Genomic DNA, 27,760 nt, shown 5'->3' with positions numbered 1-27,760 from the left:
TCCTTGAGATTCTCTCGTCTGTTTCTTGTATTCTGTTGGTGATGTTTGCATCTATGACTCCTTATCTCTTTCCTAGGTTTTATATCTCCAATCTTGTGTCTCCTTTTGATTTCTTTATTGTTTCTATTTCCATTTTTAGATCCTGGATGGTTTTGTTCAATTCCTTCACCTATTTTGTTATGTTTTCCTGTAAATATTTAAGGGATTTTTTTTCTGTTTCTTGTTTAAGGGATTCTACCTGTTTTTCTGTTTTTCTTTAAGGAAATTATTTATGTCCTTCCTAAAGTCCTCTATCATCATTATATGTAATTTTTAATCCAAGTATTGCTTTTCCAGTTTGATTGGCTATCCAGGACTTGTTGTAGTGGAAGAATTGGGTTCTGATGATGCCAAGTAGTATTGGTTTCTTTTGCTTATATTTTTGTGCTTCCATCTCACCATTTGATTATCTCTAGTGTTACCTGTCCTTGCTGTCTCTGACTGCATTCTCTTCCTTCTTTGATTCTGGTTGTGTCAGAACTCCTCAAAGTCCAGCTGTCTCTGTGATCCTATGTTTCTGGGATCCTGTGATCCTGAGATCCTGGTTTTGTTAGATCTCCTGGGAGTCAAGCTTTCTCTGTGATCCTGTGTTCCTCTGTTCCTTTGCATTTCAGAACACCTCCCATCCTTTGCATGTTAGAATACCTGGGAGTCTGTCTTCCTCTAGTTGTTGTGGTATTTAGTGGGGAGCCAGCTCCTCAAGGGCTGCTCAGGGTACTGGTAGTTCACATAGGCAGGAAAACCATGCCACTGGCTAGGCAGGGTTTTGTGCATCCCTGGTCTCAGTTACTCCTGGTGTTAGGGCATTTGCTGTGGCCTCCTCACCTCTGATACTGAGCTTGTTAGAGCACCTGGAAGTCAGGCTTTCTCTGGGTGTTGTGGGAGTAGATGTGAAGCCAGTGCCTAATCTGCTCAGGGCAGTGGTTCAGACCAGAAGGGACAGGTGCTCCTGTCTGGGTGGGGGTTCCTGCATCCCTGGATCCAGGTTGTCCTAGTTACTCCCCCCTTTTCTGATTTTTTTTAATGATTCGATATTTTAGTCCGTTATTATCATGGTAGGGAACATGGCAATATCCAGACACATATGGTTCTGGAGAAAGAGCTGAGAACTCAATTCACTAGCAGCAAGGAGGTGATTAATGTGTTTCATACTTGGTATGGCCAAACATTCAGACACAAGAATATCTATGGGGCTGGATATTTATGGGGGTTACACATTTTCAAACCACCAAAGTGCCAAAATTCTGAAATCCCTGGGGAATTAGCAATTTAAAAATATTTTCCGCTACATAGAAAGTTCAAACCTGCTGGGGATACCTGGGGCAATAGGTTTATTTTGCTGTTGTTGTTGATGATGATTGTTTCTTTGTTTTATTTTTGAGTAATTTGGATTAGTAACTGTGTAGTTAAATCTTAAACTGCAAATAGCCCCCAATAAAACTTCATGAGTCCTTACTGTCAAATATAATAACAGTTTTGAAATATAAAAGGGAATTTTGAGACCTTTTACAGCTGATAAATAGTACAGTGGATGGATATAAAATTAACTCAAACAAATCAGTAGCCTTCCTTTATACTAATGATAAGAAAGAAAATTGGGAGACATCACCCTTTACAATAGTCACAAGTAATATAAACTAACTTGGACTGGCTTTTGTCAAACAAATGAAAGATCTGTATGACAAGAACTTTCAAGTATGACAAGAAAGAAATCAAAGAACACCTCAGAAATGGAGAGATCTCACATGCTCCCCCCTTAGGATTAATATAATAACACTGGCCATTCTTCCAAATGCAATCTACAGATTCAATGCAATTCTCATATAAATTCCGATACAATTCTTGAAAGACATAGAAAGAACAATTCTTAATTTCACATAGAAAGACAAAAAATCAGAATACCCCCCCCAAAAAAACAATTCTTACAATAAAAGAACTTCCTGGAGAATTACCATCACAGATCTCAAGTTGTACAACAGAGCAATAGTGATAAAACTACATGGTATTGGTAGAGAAAGACAGGTTGATCAATGGAATAGAATCGAAGACCCTGAAATAAAACTGCACACCTTGGACAATTTATCTTTGACAAAGAAGCCAAACATATACAATGGACAAAAGAAACACCTTCAATAAATGGTGCTGGTCTACCTGTATTTTGGTACATAGAAAAAATGAAAATAGATCCATATTTGTCAACTTGCACAAAACTCATATTCAAGTGGATCAAGGACCTCAACATAAAACCAGATATACTGAATCTAAAGAAGAGAAAATAGCAGAGAGCCTAGATCTCATGGACATCAGGGTTGGAGGTAGGTTGGGATCCTAAACAGAACTCCAATGGCTCAGGCTCTAAGATCAAGAATTGATAAATGGGACCTCATGAAACTAAATTGTTTCTGTAAGGCAAAGGACAATGTCAATTGGACAAATTTACAACCTAATGATTGGGAAAAAATTCATCACTAGCCCACCTTTGATAGAGGGCTAAAATCCAAAATATATAAAGAACTTAAAGAGTTAACCTACCAAAAAACCGAACAACCCAATCAAAATATGGGATATAGAAGTAAACAAAGAATTCACAGTAGAGGAATCTTGAGTGGCTGAGAAGCACCTGAAGAAATGTTCAGCATCCCTAGTGATGAGGGAAATGCAAATCAAAATGACCCTGAGATACTATCTTACACCAATCAAAATGACTAAGATCAAAAACTCAGGTGACAGGACATGTTGGCAAAAATGTGGAGAAAGACCACTCTTGCATGGCTGGTGGGACTGCAAACTGGTACAACCACTCTGGAAATCAATCTGGATATTTCTCAGAAAATTGGAAATGGATCTACCTGAAGATTCAGCTATACCACTTCTGAGCATATACCCAAAAGATGCCATACCACAAGAAAAGGCACATGCTCCACTACGTTCAGAGCAACCTTATTTGTGATAGCCAGAAGCTGGAACCAACCCAGATATCCCACAGTGGAAGAATAGATACAGAAAAGGTTGTTCATTCATGCAACGGAGTACTATTTAGCTATTAAGGAGGGCATCATGAGTTTTGTAGGCAAATGAATAGAACTGGAAAATATCATCCTGAGTGAATTATCTCAGACCCAAAAGGACATGGATGGTATGTACTCACTAATAAGTGGACATTCGCTGAAAAAGCACAGAAAATACAGGAAACAATCCACAGAACTCAAAAAGGTTATAAAGCTATAGGACCAAAATAAGAATGCTTCAATACCACTAGGGAAGAGGAAGAAACCGGGAAGAAGAGGGAGGAGGGTTATTGAGTGGGAGAGAGGAGTGGGTGGGACATCAGAGAACTGGAACATGATCAGGTATTGGGGTTGGGAGACCTGGAGTGAAGTCCCAAGGGCCAGCAGAATGAATGGAAATATACAACACTGGGAGATGGGAGGTGGAGGGACCCTCTAGAATGTATCAGAGACCTGGGAGGTGAGAGAATCTCAAGGCTCAAAGGGAGTGACCTTAGATGAAATATCCAACAATGGGGAGAGGGAACTTGTAGACTCCACCTCCAATGGAAAGACAGGGCGTCAAGTGGAAAGATGAGGTTGCCATCCCACAGTCAAAAACTCACTCAGAATTGTCCCTGTCTAAGAAAAACTGCAGGAACAATAATGGAGAAGAGACTACCCAACAAGAAGCTCACAGAAACAGAAGCATATACTTACACCCAACCACTGGATAAAAACTGACAACGACTTTTGCTGAATTAGGGAAAAACTGGAAGAAGCTAAGGAAGAGGGAGACCCCTTAGAAAGACCAAGAGTCTCATTTAACCTTTTCCCCTGTGATCTCTCAGACACTGAGCTGCCTACTAGGCAGCTGGTCTGACACCCCTCCACCCCAAACACACACACACACACACACACACACACACACACACACACACACACACACACACATGTACACAGCAGAGGACTGTCTGGTCTGGCCTCAATGACAGAAGATGCACTTAACCCTTGAGAAGTTGGAGACTCCTGGGAGTGGGGAGGTCTGGCGGGGTGTGGTAGTGTGTGGGATGTCCTTGGGGAGTGAGGGCCAAGGAATGGGAAAAGGAACTGTTGGAGGTCAGAGCAGTAGGGAGATAAATTCTAGACTGTTAAAAAGATTGAAGAAAATAAAAAGAAAATTTAGAGTTAAAAACTTGATCTTCATATGTAAAGGAACTCCACAAAGATTTTATTTTAACTGATTATATAGAAGAAATCTGACAGAGTAGGGGAGGTGGAATGATAAAATCAGAGTGTCAAAACAAACAACAAAGAACATTCTGCCAGTCAGGAGAAATAATATAACTGAGAAGTTTCCTTGGTGAGGGGCAAAGACTATACTTACTTATCTGTGGGTATAAAGACAAATGTTTATGGTTTGTTGCTAGGGATTGTGCATAGCTGTTGCAGATTCTTCCCTAAAGAGGGGAACATGATCAGGTATTAGATAAGGAAAAAGAACTGTAGCCCTGAGGACCAGAAGAAATATTGGAAACCGGCAAACCTTTGGAGGTAGGACGTGGGGGTACTCCCCAAAATGTAGCACAGACCAGGGAGGAGACTCTCAGGATTCAAAGGGAGGGACCTTAGAAGAAATGCCCAACAGAGGGGAGAGGGAATTAGTAGAGCCCACTCCAGCACAAATGCAGGGCATTAAGTGAAGGATGGGGTTGCCATCCCACAGTCAAAACCTCTGACCCATAATTGTTCATGTCTAAAAGAACTATAGGGACGAAGTGAGAAGAGCCGGAGTAGAGGAGGTCCAATGACAGGTCCAACGTAGGAGACAGTTCCAAGGGAGTTCCCAAGGCCTGACACCAATCCTGAGGCGATGAAGTGCACACAAAAACAGGGGTGTATCATGACTGCCCTCTGAAAGACCAACAAGCAGGTGAGTCAAATGCAGATATTTGCACCCAACCAATGGACAGAAGCTGCTTACTCCTGTGGTTAAATTAGGGAAAAGCCGGAAAAATATGAGAAAGAGGACAACCCTGTAGAAGGTCCAACAGTCTCAATTAAACTGGATCCCCAAGATCTCTCAGTCACTGGTCTACCAACAAGGAAGCATACACCAGCTCATATGAGGCCCCTAACACATATACAACAGAGGACTGCTGGGTCTGGATTCTGTTAGAGAAGATGGTAACCTTCAAGAGACTGGAGGCCCTAGGGAATGGAGAGTTCTGCTGGGGTGGGGGATGGGGGTGGAAACATCCTCTTGGAGATGGGAGTGTGGTGTGGGGGGAACAGAAGGATGTATGGGATGTTGAACATTCAAGTGTAGACAGACTGGGAGGGAAATAAAATCTGGATGAAAAAAAGATTAAATAAAATTTAAAAAAGAAATTTATAAAGGGAGAGTTTTAAATTACCATTACATAATACATCACTCACAAATGCACAAATTTATTTAAGACTTCAGAATATTTCAGGCAAAATACGAACACTATAAAGGACTTATATATCTACTACATATGAGAAAGATTGTTAGACAGTAGCAGGACAATGGACAGAACTAGATAACATCATATTGAAAAGTTCTTACATTGTTCCTCAAGTGACATTACTTCAAACAGATCTTGGGAACTTAAAAACATGATATACATGGTAAAGGAGCGACCACTTAAAAGGAGCCCAGAAGAGACAAGTAAAAGCAATATAGAAGGCATGAAATGATAAAGAGAACACAATTCTGGAGCATATAAAAAAGATGAAATAAAATAAACCAAAAGCAACCAATCAAACAAACAATGAATTCACTAACACAGAGTAGTTACCTAAGTACTGGACAGCATTTCTCCCATGTTGAACAGGTCTTAGGTCCAATTGGAAAGTTGTTGGTTACTGCTAAGTTATGTCTGTCACTACTTCACTCTTACCATGCTCGTTAAAATATAATTATCACTGATGTTTTTCTGAGTATGCAGTTGGTTATCTCCTTTCTTTGCCCTCTGGTACCAGGAAAGCTAGCTTTCAAAGATGGGGCATTTATGTCAGTTCTAGTTCAAGGATCTTCGGGCCTTTGTTCTGAAGTGAATGATGTATTCTGTAATAGGAACTTTTCCCCACTAGGGAAGCAACTTAATGCCCAGCAGTAGCTTATATGTTTTGAGAGTCTTTGGGCCAACCATAATCAATGGAATAATTTTTGTTGTAATTTCAACATTAACCTTTCATGACTGCCACTCAGCTGTACGATTGTTTTGCTTTCCAAAACTATCATGCTGTTACTGAGGCTGTAAATAAAACCTGTAGACTTTAAATACGAGTGTACCTACCATTATAAATCAGGCGCATTGCTGACAGGCCTGCTAATTTTCTTTTGTGCTGATTTGTAAACTAATTAACAATCAAGTAGATAAGATAGCTTGTTGAGTAATATACTTTTTACATTTTTATATGTCAAGGATGGACTAGGTGGATGCTTATGTTATCCTGATCCATATAGCTCACGAAACATATTATGAAAGTAGTTCTCAGTGATATCTGTTGAGTACTCATTACCTTTGTTTTGCTTGTGTATTTTTTCATGGAAGAATTAGTAATTGAATCATAATTGGATTGTTATTTGGTTCATTTCTCTTTATTTGATTACTTTTCCTTCATCTCATTTTCCCCTAAATTGACTTGGTAAACTGAGCTGTCAATTGTTTTAATCTAAAAAAATTACTATCTTCACTTTTCATTCTGCTTAATCCTTCTTCACATTTTGCATTCTTATTAAGTTTTTAATATGTCTGAAAAAGACAGTCATTTTCAGAAAGAACACATTTAAATACTTCATATATTGACTTTAAATGGTTCATGATAGCAAATATTTTGAGAATGACTGATGACGATGATGTCCATTTTATCCCATTGTGATTCTTTTTTATTTAACCAGTTATCTAGCTAAGACACACACACACACACACACACACACACACACACACACACACACACACACACAAGCTTTGGACAATTGACAAAAATAAACTTTTTGATTATTTATTTATAACACTCCTGAGCCCATTTACACAGCCAGTGTTTACAGTAGACAAGTGGTCATGGGTTCAAAAAGCACTATGTGGAACTATGAGAACTATGTGAACCTTATAAAAACTGGATGCACTACATAGAGTAACTGACATGATCAAGGTTCTTAGGTGATTCCCAAAAGCTTCCATATCTTTACCTTAACTCAAAATAAGAGAGTTACATTAGGAGGATAATAAGAATATACTTGAGTATAGCTTCTTTGCAACCATAGAAATGGAAAGAATTTTTATTTGGATATAACATTTTGGTGTTAGTATAAGTAACCCAAAAGAAACTGTCAAAATACTTGAAGCATCATGTGATATTAGGGATTTTGGTTTTCTCTGATTGCCTAATACATGCAGAATTTTGCAGCTTTGTTCCATTGCTTAGCTCATAACTGAAACTATAAAATATGTTACTATGCTTTGTACATTGAAATTATTAACTAAAGTTTTATACTGTTATACACAACCCCACATTCTTCCGGCTTTCTCTGTCTCTGTACTGTGACTAATACATTATACAAATTGCTGACAGACAGTTCTACCTAAGGCTGTATTGCTCAGTGCCAGTCACTGAAGTGTGTTCATTTCCAAGAGCTAGGATTCATAGCTCATGACTCACCAACTTTAGTCATATTTTAGAAAACCACTAGTCATACAATTTAGTAGACAATGACACTCTAAATTTCATAAGTGATATAGCTTTATGTCAATAGGTATCACGTGTCCTATACTACAGAACACAGAGAACCAATCATTTACTTTTCCACTCTAAAACTTAGATCCACTTCTCAATATCTTAAACTGATTTAACATTTATATTTATGTAGTTATAGTATTTTAAGAAAAAAGATAAATTTATTCATATTTATCTAGTTAGCATTGTTTCTCATAAATGTCTTTAAAATGTTACACTGTGCAATTTTGCTAAAAAGAATTTCATTTTTTAATCACTCCCCCAGAAATTTATTATTTTAAACATAAAGAAATTTTAAACCAAAAAGATTACTATTTTTCTAGATTCTGGTTCCCAGTTACAATTTGTTTTCTTGGGCAGATGCTTGGTTTCTTTAAATATGCAGAATGTGAGGATTTTCTCTAATACTTGGTGTTAATTGTTCTAACAAAAATTAGTTTTGTGGCTTTGAAAGAGAATCCTTAAATCTGTAAATTTCGTTGTCAAAAGAATTTTAACTATGATATCTACTTCATAGAAAACATGTATAACTGTTCATAATTTGATGAATTTCATCAAAACTGCATTATAAAGCACCTTTGGTTTAAATTGAACCACTTTGTAGTGGTTTGGCCCCCACAGAATGTTTGCTCCACAGTAAGTGACACTATTAGGAGGAGTGTCCTTGGAGGAACTGTAACACTGCCAGGGGTGGCGAGGTGGGGTGGGCTTTGAGATTCTATTCTCAAGCTCCATCCAGCACAAAAGAGACATTCTTCTTGGGTGCATTTATATAAAGGTGTAGAACTTTCAGCTTCTTCTTCTTTACCATGTCTTCCTGGATGCTGCCATCCTTCCTGCCATGAAGATAATGGATTGAGCATCTGAAACTGTAATCCATTCCCAATTAAACATGATTCTTTAGGGGTTGGGGATTTAGCTCAGTGGTAGAGCGCTTGCCTAGCAAACGCAAGGCCCTGGATTCAGTCCCCAGTTCTGAAAAAAAAGAAAAAAAATGATTCTTTAAACTGTTGACTAGTCTCTTCAAAGACATAAACAACAAACATAAGACAGAAGTGGTCCAGGGACTGGGTTATTTCTATGATGGGTCTGACCATGCTTTTGTTCTTAAGAATGTGGATGGTGGGATTTTTGTAAAGCAGCAAAATGCTTTACATGGGGCTTAGAACTAATAAAAGGGCACCAGCAAGTACAATGGATCAAAATACTATGTTCAAGAAAATTAAATGGAATAAAGGGAGTAGTGACAAGATCCCACCCATCCGTGCTTATTGTTTATATATTTGCAGTTGAAGAAAGCATAGTTATGTCATATTAGGCAATCTTATTACATGTTTTTTGTTTTCATTTTGGAGGTTTAATCTGAAATGAAGTACAAACCATAAATGGATGGCACACCTGTGGTCCAGCCCTTGAGGCTGAGAAAAAAAGTAGTGTTTTGTTCCAGATCTTGAAGCACAGTAACCATGAAAATCTTAAATCAGGAATGAGGACACCATTAATCCCAGGAGACAAAGAGAAGCAGATCTCTTAGTTGAAGGGCAGCCTAGTAAACAACAATTTATAAGTAGAGATATGTTTAGGTCCAGAAAGTTGTGGATTGTTCCTTTAATCCCAGAACTCAAAAAAGACAGTGGCTTACAGATTTTTGAGTCCAAAGTTAGTCTACAGAGCAAGCTCTAAAACAGCTAAACTTAGACAGTGAAGGAAATAATTAAAAACAGAAAGCTGGTGAAGATATAACAAATGGGCTATATTGAAGCTTCAGCATGTAATAGAACTCGGTCAGCAGCTTTAGCCATATGGATCTAGCATTAACATCAAGAAGAGAGGGCACTGTCATTAGGACAAAATGGCAACTAACAAATTGGGAAAATATCTTTACCAATTCTACATCTGATAGAGAGCTAGTATGCAAAATATACAAAGAACTCAAAAAGTTAGACTCCAGAGACCCAGATAACCATATTTAAAAAATGGCCAGAGCTAAAAAAAGGATTCTCAACTGAGGAATGTCAAATGGCTGACAAGTACCAAAAGATACGTTCAACATCCTTAGTCATCAGGGAAACGCAAATCAAAACAAACCTGAGATTCCACCTCACACCAGTCAGAATGGATAAGATAAAAAACCAGGTGACAACAGATGCTGGCAACGATGTGGAGAAAGAGGAACACTCCTCCATTGTTGGTGGTATTGCCAACTGGTACAACCACTCTGCAGATCAGTATGGAGGTTCCTCAGAAAATTGGACATTGCATTACCTGAGGACCCAGCTATACCATTCCTGGGTATATACCCAAAAATGCTCCAACATATAACAAAGACACATGTTCGACTATGTTCATAGCAGCCTTATTTATAATAGCCAGAAGCTGGAAAGAACCCAGATGCCCTTCAACAGAGGAATGGATACAGAAAATGTGGTACATCTACACAATGGAGTACTACTCAGCTATCAAAAACAATGACTTCATGAAATTCTTAGGCAAATGGATTGAACTAGAAAATATCATCCTGGGTGAGGTAACCCAATCCAGAAAAAACACACATATGTATTCACTGATATTAGCCCAAAAGCTCGAATTACCCAAGATACAATCCACAGACCACATGAAGCTCAAGAAGAAGGATGAGCAAAGTGTAGGTGCTTCACTCCTTCTTAAAAGGGGGAACAAAAATATTCATAGGAGGGGATATGGAGGCAATGTTTGAAGCAGAGACTGAAGGAACTGCCATTCAGGTGTGGTCCATATATATACAGACACAAAAACTAGATAAGATTGATGAACCTAAGAAGTGCATGCTGACAGGAACCGGATATAGATGTCTCCTGAGAGGTACAGTCAGAGCATGTCAAATACAGAGGTGAACGCTAGCAGCAAACCATTGAACTTAGAACGGGACCCCCATTGGAAGAATTAGAGAAAAGATTGAAAGAGCTGAAGGGGTTTGCAACCCCACAAGAACAACAATACCAACCAACCAGAGCCTCCAGCTACTAAACCACTACCCAGAGACTATACATGAACTGACCCGTGGATGCAACTGCATATGTAGCAGAGGATGGCCTTGTTGGGTACCAATGGAAGGAGAAACCCTTGGTCCTGCCATGGTTGGACCCCCCAATATAGGGCAATGTTGTGGGGGGTGGAAATGGGGGATTAAAAGGGAGGGGAACACTCTTGTAGAAGAAGGGGAGGGGAGTGGGATAAGGGTCTTATGTCAGGGAAACCGGGGAAAGGGAAAAGCATTTGAAATGTAAATAAAAGATATGCAGCAAAAGAAAAAAATAAAGGAAAAGAGGTGTTTACTAGGACAACTGATGTTGGTTAGCTGGATTTAATATATTATCCATGAAAAAGAAAATACTAGAGTCACTAAGGGAAGACCTGGGAAGTATTTTCTGAGAGCACAAAGGATTGTTCCAGAGATAACCAAGGTTGTAACCTGTGCTGCAGCTCAACTTGGTAATATATAATGATAACCCAGGTGGTACTGGTTTTAAAGGCATGGAGCGGTCAAGCCGAACAGCTGATGCGTGGCACTGTGCAAGGCCAGGAGGGGCCATTGGTGTAAGTACAACCTCTTTAGCAGTTGATGGTCCATGACTGAAGAAGTCATGAAAAGAAGTTGAAGTTTTGCACCATTGAAGAGAGCCTTGGAGTCAGTATTGGTGAAGCCTAGTTGTAGTGGCACACTCCAGCCTTCTGGAGATGTCAGTACCATGGGATGACCACCAAGAACAGCCACAGCAGTGGAGTGCAGTAAACTGCAGCCTAGAATACTAAAGAGGGCAGTGCTGGAGAAGTGATGCAGGCCCTTTGAAGGAGCCCAGAAGATCATATATGTATCCTATACATTAAATCAAGAAGCTGTAAATGTGAAGATGTCTTGGGGACTCCGAGATATTAGAGATGCCCGATCTCTGGGATGCCTCCCGAGGAAGGCTGCTAACAAGGAGGGAAACCAGCCCAAGAGAAAGAACTTTGTTCAGTTAACAAAGATGAAAGGAGTTAGAGATCTGAAGAGCACTTTGACATCAGACACGGAAATGCAGAGTTTGGAGTTTTCCCAGCTGGTATTTGAAGTGTAAATTTCTGGTTTCCTTGGAAACTCAGTTGTGTCACAGGAAGTTTTTCTAGGAGCTCTCATGTGAGAGGATGTTTTGCTGAAATAGACACATGAGAGGATGTTTTCCTGAAGTAGACATGTGAGAGGGCATAGGATGCTTTTGCTGGAGCAGGTGTTTGAGAAGGTGGGTGATGTTTAGAAAGAATAAAAATACAACCCCATAGAGAGTGAGATGACATCCTTGTATTGCTATGCCTTACAAAGCTTTGCTACTCATGCAACGCTTAGCTGGTCTTCACTTCATACCAAAGATCTTCTTGTATTCTGACTTATTCTTGTCACATCCCCTGATTGCTGCCAATTTGGTGAAGCATTGAGGTTTCCACTGGATTGACCAATTGCTAGTGATTTGTGTTTGGTGATTGCTATTGTATTAGACTACTCGTATTCTGGCAATGAGGACTGGAATTGCCCCAAGAACTACTTCTACACCTGTCCACAATGCCCTTTTCCTATTAACCTTCTTTCTCCACTACCTTTGGAGGGCTAGATGGGAAGTTTAAGCATTTAAGAACCTTAATTAAAGTAGGTTTAGAAAAATATAAGCCTTCAGGTGTTTGGTCTTGCTTTGGTCTAGTATTTCGTCACTATGAGATATTGGAATGGTAATGATCTGTGTTTTAATTTTGATTTTATTAGGGTTTAATGATAAGTAATTGGAAGCATATCAGAAGAGACTTTGAATCTTGAACTTTTAACATTGCTGAGACTGCTATAGACCTTGGGGATATTTAAATTTGGACTAAATGCATTTTTCATTATGCTGTGGCTGGATATGGTCCTCAAAGAGTCATAGTTTGCTCAAGTCTATGGGTTCCAGGGAGGAGAAAATAATAGTTTGAATAGGTTTAGTCCACAAAGACTCGTATCTTTTAAAGTTTGGCCCACAGGGAGAGACACTTTTTTAGGGGGTATGTCCTTTATGAAATAGATGTGGCCTTCTTGAAAGAAGTATGGCACCATGGGGGTGGGCTTTATGGTTCTTTTCTCATGCTCCACACAGAAGAGAGACTCTTCCTGACTACCTTCAGATCAAAATGTAGAACTCTCAGCTCCCTGTCAAGCACAATGTCTGCCTAGATGTTGCCATGTTTCTTGCCGTGATGTTAATGGACTGAGCCTATGAAACTGTGAGCAAGCCCTAATTACAGGTTTTCCTCTATAACAGTTGCTTTGGTCATGGTATTTCTTCACAGGATTGGAAACACAAACTAAGACACACCTCACTAAGTCTTTATGCTATCCTATAGGTGCATATTTTTGACATTATATTAAACAAAATTGAATTTTCTCAGAAACTTTCTTTTACTGTTCTGAGATCATGGCTCAGTTTGCATCCAGTGCATTTATTTGGAAATCCTTATATGTCAAATATCAAAAAATACCACCAATGTGCTACTCAATACTAAGTTGAAATGTAGCTCAGGGATAAACTTTGGTAACGTTTAGTACAGGTTTGAGCAAGATGAAAATTTTATTCTTCTGAGTTAGTAATATGCATTACTCTATTTTCCTAAATGTTTTTTTTTAATTGAAGAAATGGTCCTTTAAACAAAAACAGTGTTAACACATAAGGCTCTTCCTGAAGCATCCCCTCTACAGAGAGAACAATGTCATTCTTCAAGCATGGAAAAATAGATTTCAGAGCTATACAGATTCTGAAAGGTAAAAACAAACAAACAGACAAACAAAAACTCTAATGATCAACTGACTGTGGATGGTAAATATCTAACCATAGCAAAAATATCAGCGCACAAATGAGAGTGTTTCGGAAATGTGATATATGGTGCGCAGAAGAGCCTAGAGGTTCATAAATAGTAACATATCACTAATCCAGGTCTGGTAACTCACATATACTCTAAGTTCACAATATAGTTTTAGTATTCTCAGAGTATTAAATCTTTACTTTCCAACATTAGGGCAGAAGAGATGCCTGTGTTCTACTGAAACACAGTAAGACAAGCAGGAAAAACTTCCTGAAATCTAGGCTGATTCGTGATTGCCCCGAATTCATGATTTTTCTCTGCTAACACTTTAGGGGACATATGGTTCTACTGAAAGAGGGATTCCATCACACATATGGTGGGGTGACAGATAAGAGACTTCTAGAGTAGGATGCCGAGATTTGTAGATATATTTGAAAATAAAACTTTTAAAAGTGTAACATAATATTTAAATGTAAAAGTTTAAAAACCATCAGAATACAGCTTGACAAATGACCACAATGTTAACACCCTTGATTATCATGAGCCAAAATGAATACTGAAATATTTCCCAGTCATCCTTGTAGATATCATTTACCTAGAGGTGGCAAGTGATCTGACTCTTAGCTACATACAAGAACTTCATGTTTTATATTAATTATACTATACAGAACATACTCTGTATCTGGATTCTTTGCGACACATTTCACTTGTGAGTTTCTTCAGTGTTATATACTTTAGAAATGGGTTTATTCCCATTGTTGTCTATTAATTCACAACTCAGGAATTCTACTCCAAGACTTTATGCTCTCAAGGTCACTATATATGCATTTACCTGATTTACCGTGTGTGTGTGTGTGTGTGTGTGTGTGTGTGTGTGTACATGCATGTGCTTGTATGTGTAAATACAATATGGTGATGCAAGTCCTTTGCCAATTGTAAGCATAGATTTGGTTCTAGAAGATACTTCCCACAATTTTCCTTGTATTTGTCTCAGTGAGTACTCTGCCAACTAGTGTATAATGATTTAGTTGCTTCATATTCTTGAGTAAAATATGCTATTTTTCTATCCTTTGTCTACCAGGATTTCCCGTCACTTATGTCCCATTATGAATGGTGGTTCTATTAACACAATTCACCAAACTAATAAAATTGATACTGTTTTATATCTGTATTAGATTTATAGTTTTTCTTTGTGAGCTATCTCATCAGACATTTCTTTGTATACGGAGTTGTAATTTTTATATCAGTTCATGTATATACCCTTATTTAGACTGCATATTAGATATTTGTTATTAGCATTAATTATAAATAATTTTTACATATCTGTCATTTGTATTTAAACTCAATTAACCTCGTCATTTTAAAGCGTTTTTAATTAAAATTGGGAATTCCTAAATAACCATAGTCTTACTTTTATTTGAAAATATTCCTCTTTAAAGGAAAATTTTGCCTACACTACGGATTTGAAGGATAACCTTCTCTATCATATTTTCTTTTAAAAATCTTTATTCTTAAACTTTATACATTAAAAACCACCACCAATATCTACCAACATCTATGACACTGATATTTGTGGATAGTGTGAGTTAGAATTTTAGATTTAGTTTCTCAGAATTGGGAAGGATATTCATAATTTATCCAGTGTCATATTCTGAAATGTCCATCATTTACCCATTGTACCAGACAGAGCGATCATTGCTAATAGATTCTGATGTCTTTATCCCATTCTTCAGCAATTGCTTTGCAGTCAATCTTCACATTTTTAACTTTATCTTGATTGATTTCCCTAGCTGTGTGTTGGTCCACCCATTTTTTAGAAACTAAAAATAAAATATTCAACAACAGTTAGAAGCTCCTTTGTGAAGCTGACATTCATGCATTGCAATAGTAAAGCATTGCAAATATAAGGCACAGCACAGGAATACTTACTGCATAGAAAAGAAAGAAGACAAGTAATGACTGCAAGGTGTCAATGACCTGTGGAGGATGCATTGTAAATCTGTAAAGGACCTTCTGTGAGGTCTTCCCAGAGGAGTGAAATGAGAGCAAAGGTTTAAGCAAGGTTGGAGTCATCTGAATATGCTATGAGAATAAAGAGTTGCAGAGACAATGATGATATTATTGAGGCAAATACATTAATATGTTTGGGTGTGCAAACCCAGCACTTTAAAATGCATACCCTATTCTGATTTTAATTGTATTTAGCAACAGTTTCTTTTATAAACATTCTTCAGTTCTTGTGACTTTATAACAAATGCTGTAGAAAGTTTGGTAAAGACAAAAAGGAAAAGAAAAGTCATGTCAAAATGGAGATGATATAATCACAAGCTACAGATAAACCAGAACTGTCTTGAGTTTTGAGGATAATATGAAGATCTTCCTAAGACCTTTGGAAGGAGTGCTCCCTTGGTGATGTCATGATTTTTGACTCATTACATTTTATCCTAACAAATTTCTTGTAAATTTTACATATTTAGGAACTGAGTCCATGTGTAATGTGTGAGTAAGAACCCATAATTTGGGTGCTTCTAAGGTGAGATGTGAGAGGAGGTCAAAGGAAATCTGGTTAGAAATATAAGAATTAAGACAGGAAAGGAAGAAGTCTATGGAAAGATAAATAGACTGGCTTGGATTGCAATTGAGGTAGGACATTAATTGTTGTGTACCTACACATTCTGAAATTCCATAAAGAGTCACAGAGCTTGGTCAATTTCATTGGCCTATTTACAGCCTGCTGACTCTTAAGGGTATTTCATTGTTCTATTTCTGCTAGTTTGTGAATCTTTGGTTCCTAGGTTGCAATATCTGTGGCTTTAGACTTTTGATTCCAAGGTTCCTATCTTGGCTGAAGTTTTACTCTCTCTCTCTCTCTCTCTCTCTCTCTCTCTCTCTCTCTCTCTCTCTCTCTTCCCCTTCCTTCTCAAAATCTGTGCTTATAGTGAAGTGTTTTATGTTAATCTCAGACGTTTTCTGGGACATCTCATACATTTTCATGTCTAATATTATGAGTGAACTGATTTTCAACAGCATATCTGAGCTCCAGAGCTATTTCACAGTTTATAATAAGATCAACCTATTCTTATTTGAAATATAATACTATATCCATGCTTTCCCTGCTTCAGTGTGGTGCCATCTGGCACATTATTAGTGCAAGACACACTGAGGTTTGATACAACTTGCATATGACTGGGATAGACACAAGTTTTGATCCAAAAGCTGACATTTTACTATGATTAGTTTGTCAACTTAATGTAACTCATTAGAATAATAGAAAAATATTATGCTTTCACTAAAATGCAAATACTATTACACACAGTGACATTTTAAAAATAGGAATCATCAATGCTATAGCTATACTTCACTGATATCTCTTAGAAACTTACAAAAAGATCAAGGGCAACAACATGGATGTTGTTTTCAAAATTAATTTCTTTGTCATGAAATTTAGGAATATCCTGGGTAAACTGTAAGGTTTCTGTTTGCTGTTGCCTTTTGCTGTATTTCTCTTCTTTTTTCAGCTTAAAGAAATAATTTCAAATTCAGGGAATGAGTATGACATTCTTTCCAGTTTTGACTTTTAAGACATCCATTATCCTTATGTGCAACATTCAGTGTCTCAGCTATAGCTATCTGGAAGTTTATTAGCTTCAAACACTGTATTTTCAGTACTTAATTTTTCCTTAGAATACTGAAATAATGATTATTATAAGCTTCTTAGTTTCACTTGGATAAATTTAATTCCAAAGATGATGGTTGGAAAATGCTAGCTACACAAAGAGCTATATTGTTGAAAGGAATAAAAGTTTGAATAACAATTGAAATTGGGTTTGAAAGCATTTTATTTGATTTTGTTGAAGAATGGTAATGTTCTATTTCTGTACACAAATTATTTTATAAAAAGTTCACTGAAATATTTTATTATTCAAAAATGATATAAAATTGTTGGAGATGAGAGATAATATTTTGACTTTAGGGAGTCATTATTTTAATATAATCCAAAGACGTAGTTTGGTTAAAAAATCAATAACATCTGTTGAAATAGCAGGTCATCTTACTTTTTTACCTGTGTAGGAATTTTTGCCATATATTTATACCTAGAGTCAACAAAGAAGAGATATAATAATAATATTCATTTTGTTTTTCAAAGTTAAGTTAAGGCTAATATTACTCGATAGTAAATGATAATAATTTTTTTTTACATTTTCTAGTCATTCTCCAGAGTGGTAGAATAGAAAAAATACTAAATTTGTTTTAGAGCTTCTTTCTATAATCTCAAGCATTCAATATATCTGCAAAAGTGAAATAGTAGTCCTCATATCAGTATGGGTAATCAACAGGTACCTAATTAGACATAATGTCTTCTAAATAGGGTAGAATGAATTCATACCTGATATTATAACCCTAAACAGCCTATCCATGGTTTGTAGGGCTATATGAGATCCTACTACTGGCACTTTCCTAAACTAATATAATTTCTAAAAGCATTAAATAACTTTTAAATAACTTTCCTTAGAGAAATAGGTCAGTGTGGCTCTCAACCCTCTTTGAAGCTTTGTTTCCCCTAACCCCCCGCTTATTTTTTCCAGATGGAGACAAATTTCAGAGAGCTATAATTAGTAAAATGCAGAGGACAACTGACCATTGGTTTCCTAGTCCTAAGTGACACATTTGTAACACAACATTTACACCTCAGGCTTAAGGAACGTCATGGGAGGGGGATCTAGGATATCAATATTTCTGTTGTAAAATAGTGTTTCAATGTATGACAAGGAAAGAACATCCAAAAGCTCTCAACGATATGATTGCCAAATCAAGAACAGAACAGTAACATCAGTTGACAAATACACATTGATGGGGGCGGGTATCTCATAGGGCACCATTCCCAGATATAGACCATTCCCATGGTCAATGTTGAGATAAGGTGTGATAGTGCTCACCTGTTTTCCTCTTCCTTGGGATGCCAAGATAAGACATCATGGACTTGATACTAAGGCTATGTAGTAAGATTTTCTCACAAATGTGAACTCTATACAATAATGCGAACTCACTATTTTACAGTACTAAAACTTTTGTTGCATTAAATTTACAGGAGTCAAATTAATATATTTTTGAAAATATAATTTTTGTGGACATCCATGCACTCTTAGCTGGTGGTGTTATTTTGGTTCAACCTGTTATGCTGACATTTTTTTTCTGTCTTGTGATTGCATATGTGCGTGCTATCTCAATTGCTGAGTTCATATATACAACTCCCCAGCTGCATCAAAACAAACAGTTTCCTTGAGAAGTTATCAAGTACATGCTCTACAGTCTCTGTGTTTTCTCTTCAGAGAAGATGCCTGAGCCATGTTGGGAGTTGTCATCTGTTCTGTGACTTTCACTTTCCATATGTATTTTTAGTTCTTTTAAGGTTATGTTTGACATTCAACTATTCCAGGACACCTATATTATTGGTTTTCTATAGGGGTGATTGCTCGCTATCTTACCACTCTAAGTAAAAACAAAATTACTGTGAAAGAGCAGAGTGTCTCACTGAGGAAGTCGTAGTAATTGCCCCCACCACCACCACAGTCCACCTCAGAGGTTTCCTTCGTCTTTCATGCAGTTAGGGGTACTCTTGAGACCGCCCCAAGTTCCCTGCAAAGAGCCTTAAAATGTCAACAACATATATGAAGGCTGATGTATCACTCACACTGCCATTTTTCTTACTAGGGAGTATTCACTGCTAACACTTCATGAGGTAAGAAGGAGTCCACTCTTAAACTCAATGAACCCAGTATTTAAGCTCAATCTCAATTTCAAAGTATCTTTTTCCATTACAGGGAGTATACTGATGTCAGGAATCAGCTCAAGGATATATTTGAGGGGTAACTTTCTCCAAATACATTGGCGTCAACATAGGTCATTTAAAGTATCAATCTATTGTATTATGATGTCAGAACTTGACATGTCATTACCTGAAAGTTCCCTCATTATTTCATCTAAATTAAAACTAGTTTGACTCTGGGCTACATCTCTCAGTCCATGGTACTGTACATGTGAAGAAGAAATTCTGTTTTTTCTAAAGTAGAGATGACATTTTAAGGCTTAATGTAACATCAATATCAATTTTAGATGTGAATGGGAGAAAATGGGAGGAAGACGCGTTTATGGTCTCAAGAAATTCTAAATGACAGTGGAACCAATTCCATTCCAGATTAATGACCAGGAAATGATTTTATGTGACTAGTAGCTGTGCCCTCTGGACACTTAGGTCTATGTTCAGAGTCATCCGTGATATATTTTAGAAGATGTCATGTATTAAGCAAAACTCTCATCATCTTTGTTCCTGCTTATAGAATTTTGGGTTTTGAGAGCTTTACTTCATTTCACACTCTGTGATCTTTCCCATCACACTCTGCAGTGTGCTGGCTGACCTAACATTCTTAAGAACCTTGTACGATTTATTTCCATGTTACAGATCTTTATGTCAACATTTTGATCCATAGATTTTCAGGTGGAAAATCTATTACCTATTGTTGGCTTCTGAGGGATTGGAGAGACCATCTTTTTAAGTTTCCCAGCTGTTTTCTTGTTTAATTGAAGGGATCTGTGAGTCAGACTCTCAATCCTTTCATCCTCTTTGTATTACAGCTTATCTAATGATTTGATTCAAGGACCTAGCAAAAGGTTGTAAACGCAAATCCACCTATACTTCAAGGCACAAGCTGTAAACCTCTTATCATTTGATCTTCAATCCCTTTGCCTTTTGGATAATTTGAATAAATCTCAAATCCCTGTGACATATTTTGTTTTGCTTCAGCAGTCGTGGCAGTCTTTTGCTGGTGTCCTTGACCATTTTTCATGGCATGAAGAAATCAGGCCATGTCTTTAATATGGGCTTCCAGATCATCTTAGTTTTCCTGAGACAGTGTAATGATTAATATTACCAGTTGATCATGAGATTGCAATCCTCTTGCCTTAACCTATCAAGGGCGACATACGTAAACCACTGTCGCGCGCCTAACATCTCGACAGCAAGAACGACGCGCGGACACCAGGATCCTTCTGCAGCAAAGCGTTTATTGCATCTTGAAGAGGAGAGAGCGAGCCCCAGAATGGCGCTGCTTATATACACCCTAATGTGGCGTGTCCACGCCTGATTGGTTGCTTACCCATGATCTCATTAGGCACGCCCCGGAGCGGGCAAAGACCTGGCACGAAGGCACTCTTGCACATGCACACACAGTTAACTTCTTGAAAGGAAGTCGGCTGGCGCGGCGGAGGCCAGCGCCATCTCGTAATGGCGAAAGCTATCCCAGCTTTCCACGTGGGGCGCAGTGGAACCCAGCACCATTTTGTGGTGGCGAATGTTATTGCGGCCCTCTACAAACCACCAATATAGCTCAATATTTTATTAATACTTGAAATTGCACATATACATCTCCCATTAAACTGAAAACATTCTGTGATTATGTGTCACAAAATTCTTTCAATTCTGAGCAGATATTACTAAGAGACACTTGTTAAGCACTTCGATTCAAATAAATTGATTTTTAACAACTTATTCAAATTATTACTAGCTTCTTCACCTGTTGGCTATCATATCGGGCAAATGCACCATCGTGGAAAAGTTTAGTGATGATTTCTCAAACTGGAAAGGTAACTGTAAACTTTTAAGTGGAAGCTACAGAACAGAACACATTATTATTTTCTTCAGCTAAAGAAATATGTTTATATATATTTTATAAATATATTTATATAATTTTTATAAATTCTAATTATTTTTCTAAAAGGTATCAAGATGTTTCATTGAGAAGCATTTAAATGATAAAATCATGAAAGTATTTGCAGTATAGTGAGTGGTAGCTTTCTAAATTCCCCCAAAGGGGGTCCCGTTCTCAGTGCAGTGGTTTGCTTCTAGCGTTGACCTCTGTATTGGACATGCTCTGGATGTGTCTCTCAGGAGAGATCTATATGGCCCTTTCAGCATGCATTTTTTAGCTTCATCAATCTTATCTAGTTTTTGTGGCTGTATATATATGGGCCACATGTGGGGCAGGCTCTGTATGGCCGTTCCTTCTGTTGTTGCTCTAAACTTTTCTTCCATATCCCCTCCTATGGATATTTTTTTCCCTTTTTAAGAAGGAGTAAGAGCATTCTCATTTTGATCCTCCTTCTTGAGCTTCCTGTGGTCTGTGGAATGCATCTTGGGTAATTTGAACTTTTGGGTTAATATCCACTTATCAATGAGTACATACCAAGTATGTTTTTCTTTGATTGGGTTACCTCACTCAGGATGATATTTTCTACTTCATTCCATTTACCTATGTATTTCATGAAGTCATTGTTTTTGATAGCTGAGTAGTACTGCACTGTGTAGATGTACCACATTTTTTTAACCCATTTCTCTGTTGAAGGGCATCTGGGTTCTTTCCAGCTTCTGGCTATTATAAATAATGCTGCTATGAACATAGTGGTGCATGTGTCTTTGATATATGTTGGAGCATTTTTTGGGTGTATGCCCAGGGGAGGTATAGCTGGGTCCTTAGGTAGTGGAATTAGGTAGTCCAATTTTCTGAGGAATCTCCATACTGATTTCCAGAGTGGTTGTACCAGTTTGCATTCCCACCAACAATGGAGGAGTGTTCCTTCTTCTCCACATCCTCACTAGCATCTGCTCTCACCTGAGTTTTTTATTTTGGCCATTCTCAATTATGTCATTTTCATAGTCTAACGTCTCCAAGAAATGCCATCAAGTAAATTCATTAACACGTAGGAATTTGTCTTCAAACTACAATGTCATCCATCCATGAACTTGAGTTCTAATGATAAAAATCACCTAAATATTTCTTCATTTCTCTAGACTACTGAAATACTGAAGGTTTCGACACATCCATGTGACAAGAGTGAGAATAATGACTGATGGTTGGATGGTAAGAGCACTTAAGATATACAAATAACACAAACAGATTTGCATTCCTATTTAAAAAGGTTTCCTTCGCATAAGATTATTTAATACAAATGCTTGTTAAAGATATAATTATAGTAGACAGGTTCCATTTCATATGAATTTTTGTTACCTTTCAGGAGACTTAACAGAGAATGAGCTTCTTGTTGAAATAAAATATGAGAAAGGTTCCATTTTTATTAACATCCTATCTTTTGTAAGCAATTACATTAATTTCATGAAAACTCCAAGATTACAATGTCATATTTACTTTTAAGACCATTGGAGTTAAAGAGAAGGCTAAGGAATTGAGAACAAATACTAATCTGCGAGAAGACCCCAGTTCTTTTCCCAGATCCTGGCTGGAGTGACAAGGACTATAATTCCAGATCCAGAAAAGTCAAGGGCCCTGACCATAGGCATGAGCTCCACATATATGTGCATACACACACATAAACACAGAAATGCACGAATAGGTTTGAAAGATACAGTACTATAGTTATTGGGACATGAGGATTTATCACATATCAGAAATTATACTTTTTATGTACATATCAGACTCTTGACTAAATTATAGTAACATATATTATTTACCGGATTTGCTTAAACTAAAATGGAGCATACTATTTTTATTTCACCACTTCCAATCAATCAATTAACTTAATGATATATTGTGATTATAAATACAGAAGCATAGAGTATGTTGATGACTAATAAAGTATATACAATATATTCTGAATACAAAAGGAATGGGTAAAAAATAATATGAAACTAACAAATAAAATAACTTACGGTGGAAGCACACAAGGATTTAACCTTTCCTTTGAAATAGTTAAATGTGAGGACTTACAACAGAATAGCTACATTAGAAAGGCTGCCTCTCCTGCTGCTGAATATGTTTCTCAGTTCAGAGGGGGTGGCATTACATCCTACATCATCGCTGTACTGCAATCTGCTCCTGACAGGACCATCCATCTGTTTAGCCTGAACAACCCTGCAGTTGCTTATGTGCTTATTCACAGATGTAAGTAGGAGGTTGACTACAGGTTTTCTGACTTATACTTGAATCCAAGCTAATGTGACACATTTGGAAGCATAGCTGCACATGTTCTCGTTTAATTGGGAATTTTCTCCTTTGACTTTCAGAATAACATAGAAGCAAAGACTGTGCTAAAGAGACCTAGATTCTGAGCAGATCACATTCTGCTTGAAGAGAACTGGAAGTATGATATGAAGGGAAGGGCTCTCGAGAAGCAAGGGGTTTCTCTGAAAGTGGTGAGCAGCTGGCATCTTTTATAAATTTTCTGAGTAGACTTGGCAGGAGGTCAAAATCTTGAGATGAGTCTGTGGGTTCAATATGGTCCATGAATGGCTCTGGATTATACAACACGTTTAGTAATTACAACTTATTCTTTCCATGAGATGTGATAGACATTTTTAATATTCCCATAATACTTGAGTTGTATTTATATTATATTAGAGCTTTGAAACCTTAAATTATTTTCATAAATGGAGTATCATTTTTTGTCTTGCTTATGGTTGGGCGTCTCAGTGGACGACCATAGCTCATATGTTACACTTCATTCATCTTTCTAGATTGAATCACGACGGCCATTTTGCTGTGTTGGGCAATGCTTGATGTTTGACAAAGGCTAAACATAACAAACATGTGTCAAGCCTTTCAAAAGGCTGAGGCTATGGAACAGCACTCCGCATGATTTATGATGCTGCATTTTGTGCTTGAAATTATTTTGACTGTTGAAGGTAATTGCTTTACAAGGAAAACCTTGCCTCCTCACTTCCCAGAACATTTAGAGTTGAGGCATATCATCCAGGTACAGCTTGTTTGTGCTGTTTTCTTTGAAGCTTCCTTAGCATTTTCACGAGGGGTCCAGCTCCAATGTTACATACTGAATACATCCACTGTTGATCCTCCCAGCCAACATGAGTGACTAACCTCAGCTTTGGTGTCACAGTGCTGAGTCTATTGGTTGTTACCATGCTTTACAATTTGAATCGAGTAGTGACTGTGTGTGTCCATTTCCTAAAAAAGATTTTATTAACTTTCTGTATTACTATTCCCCAGTAAAGTATAGGAAGGAAATCAGAATCTCAATGAGTGCTTACTGGGTAGGATTTTAGGTATTCATGAAATAGATGCAAGCCCCAGTAAAGCCCTTACCTAATTATACCTGGAGAACGCAGTTTAGAAGCAAAAGGCATTTTTCAAAATTGTATATTTTATATTTCCTGCTCTGTCATGATTCTAAATGATTTCTTAATAAACATGCATATGGCAATAACTAATAGAGTCTGGTAAGAAATCCAAGCAATTTAGAACTGTAGTGTGTAAGAAGTGAATGACACACAAGAAGACATAGGAAGCAAGTGAAACAGCACTTATCTGGGAAATAGAAACATGTTATCAGACATCACCGAGTACATAGATTTTTTTTTTTTATTAACTTGAGTATTTCTTATATACATTTCGAGTGTTGTTCCCTTTCCCGGTTTCCGGGCAAACATCCCCCTCCCCCCTCCCCTTCCTTATGGGTGTTCCCCTCCCAACCCTCCCCCCATTGCCGCCCTCCCCCCATAGACTAGTTCACTGGGGGTTCAGTCTTAGCAGGACCCAGGGCTTCCCCTTCCACTGGTGCTCTTACTAGGATATTCATTGCTACCTATGGGGTCAGAGTCCAGGGACAGTCCATGTATAGTCTTTAGGTAGTGGCTTAGTCCCTGGAAGCTCTGGTTGCTTGGCATTGTTGTACTTTTGGGGTCTCGAGCCCCTTCAAGCTCTTCCAGTTCTTTCTCTGATTCCTTCAATAGGGGACCTATTCTCAGTTCAGTGGTTTGCTGCTGGCATTCGCCTCTGTATTTGCTGTATTCTGGCTGTGTCTCTCAGGAGCGATCTACATCCGCCTCCTGTCGGTCTGCACTTCTTTGCTTCATCCATCTTGTCTAATTGGGTGGCTCTATATGTATGGGCCACATGTGGGGCAGGCTCTGAATGGGTGTTCCTTAAGTCTCTGTTTTAATCTTTGCCTCTCCCTTCCCTGCCAAGGGTATTATAGTTCCTCATTTAAAGAAGGAGTGAAGCATTCCCATTTTGATCATCCGTCTTGAGTTTCGTTTGTTCTAGGGATCTAGGGTAATTCAAGCATTTGGGCTAATAGCCACTTATCAATGAGTGCATACCATGTATGTCTTTCTGTGATTGGGTTAGCTCACTCAGGATGATACTTTCCAGTTCCAACCATTTGCCTACGAATTTCATAAACTCGTTGTTTTTGATAGCTGAGTAATATTCCATTGTGTAGATGTACCACATTTTCTGTATCCATTCCTCTGTTGAAGGGCATCTGGGTTCTTTCCATTTTCTGGCTATTATAAATAAGGCTGCGATGAACATATTGGAGCACGTGTCTCTTTTATATGTTGAGGCATCTTTTGGGTATATGCCCAAGAGAGGTATAGCTGGATCCTCAGGCAGTTCAATGTCCAATTTTCTGAGGAACCTCCAGACTGATTTCCAGAATGGTTTTACCAGTCTGCAATCCCACCAACAATGGAGGAGTGTTCCTCTTTCTCCACATCCTCTCCAGCATCTGCTTTCACCTGAGTTTTTGATCTTAGCCATTCTCACTGGTGTGAGGTGAAATCTCAGGGTTGTTTTGATTTGCATTTCCCTTATGACTAAAGATGTTGAACATTTCTTTAGGTGTTTCTCAGCCATTCGGCATTCCTCAGCTGTGAATTCTTTGTTTAGCTCTGAACCCCATTTTTTAATAGGGTTATTTGTTTCCCTGCGGCCTAACTTCTTGAGTTCTTTGTATATTTTGGATATAAGGCCTCTATCTGTTGTAGGATTGGTAAAGATCTTTTCCCAATCTGTTGGTTGCCGTTTTGTCCTAACCACAGTGTCCTTTGCCTTACAGAAGCTTTGCAGTTTTATGAGATCCCATTTGTCGATTCTTGATCTTAGAGCGTAAGCCATTGGTGTTTTGTTCAGGAAATTTTTTCCAGTGCCCATGTGTTCCAGATGCTTCCCTAGTTTTTCTTCTATTAGTTTGAGTGTGTCTGGTTTGATGTGCAGGTCCTTGATCCACTTGGGCTTAAGCTTTGTACAGGGTGATAAGGATGGATCGATCTGCATTCTTCAACATTTTGCCCTCCAGTTGAACCAGCACCATTTGCTGAAAATGCTATCTTTTTTCCATTGAATGGTTTTGGCTCCTTTGTCAAAAATCAAGTGACCATAGGTGTGTGGGTTCATTTCTGGGTCTTCAATTCTATTCCATTGGTCTATCTGTCTGTCTCTGTACCAATACCATGCAGTTTTTATCACTATTGCTCTGGAATAGTGCTTGAGTTCAGGGATAGTGATTCCCCCTGAAGTCCTTTTATTGTTGAGGATAGCTTTAGCTATCCTGGGTTTTTTGTTATTCCAGATGAATTTGCAAATTGTTCTGTCTAACTCTTTGAAGAATTGGATTGGTATTTTGATGGGGATTGCATTGAATCTGTAGATTGCTTTTGGTAAAATGGCCATTTTTTACTATATTAATCCTGCCAATCCATGAGCATGGGAGATCTTTCCATCTTCTGAGGTCTTCTTCAATTTCTTTCCTCAGTGTCTTGAAGTTCTTATTGTACAGATCTTTTACTTGCTTGGTTAAAGTCACACCGAGGTACTTTATATTATTTGGGTCTATTATGAAGGGTGTCGTTTCCCTAATTTCTTTCTTGGCTTGTTTCTCTTTTGTATAGAGGAAGGCAACTGATTTATTTGAGTTAATTTTATACCCAGCCACTTTGCTGAAGTTGTTTATCAGCTTTAGTAGTTCTCTGGTGGAACTTTTGGGATCACTTAAATATACTATCATGTCATCTGCAAATAGTGATATTTTGACCTCTTCTTTTCCCATCTGTGTCCCTTTGATCTCCTTTTGTTGTCTGATTGCTCTGGCTAGAACTTCAAGAACTATATTGAATAAGTAGGGAGAGAGTGGGCAGCCTTGTCTAGTCCCTGATTTTAGTGGGATTGCTTCAAGTTTCTCTCCATTTAGTTTAATGTTAGCAACTGGTTTGCTGTATATGGCTTTTACTATGTTTAGGTATGGGCCTTGAATTCCTATTCTTTCCAGGACTTTTATCATGAAGGGGTGTTGAATTTTGTCAAATGCTTTCTCAGCATCTA

Source organism: Rattus norvegicus, chromosome 5 (assembly GCF_036323735.1).
Source record: "Rattus norvegicus strain BN/NHsdMcwi chromosome 5, GRCr8, whole genome shotgun sequence".
Classification (NCBI taxonomy): Eukaryota; Metazoa; Chordata; class Mammalia; order Rodentia; family Muridae; genus Rattus; species Rattus norvegicus.
This window is presented reverse-complemented; position numbering follows the sequence as displayed.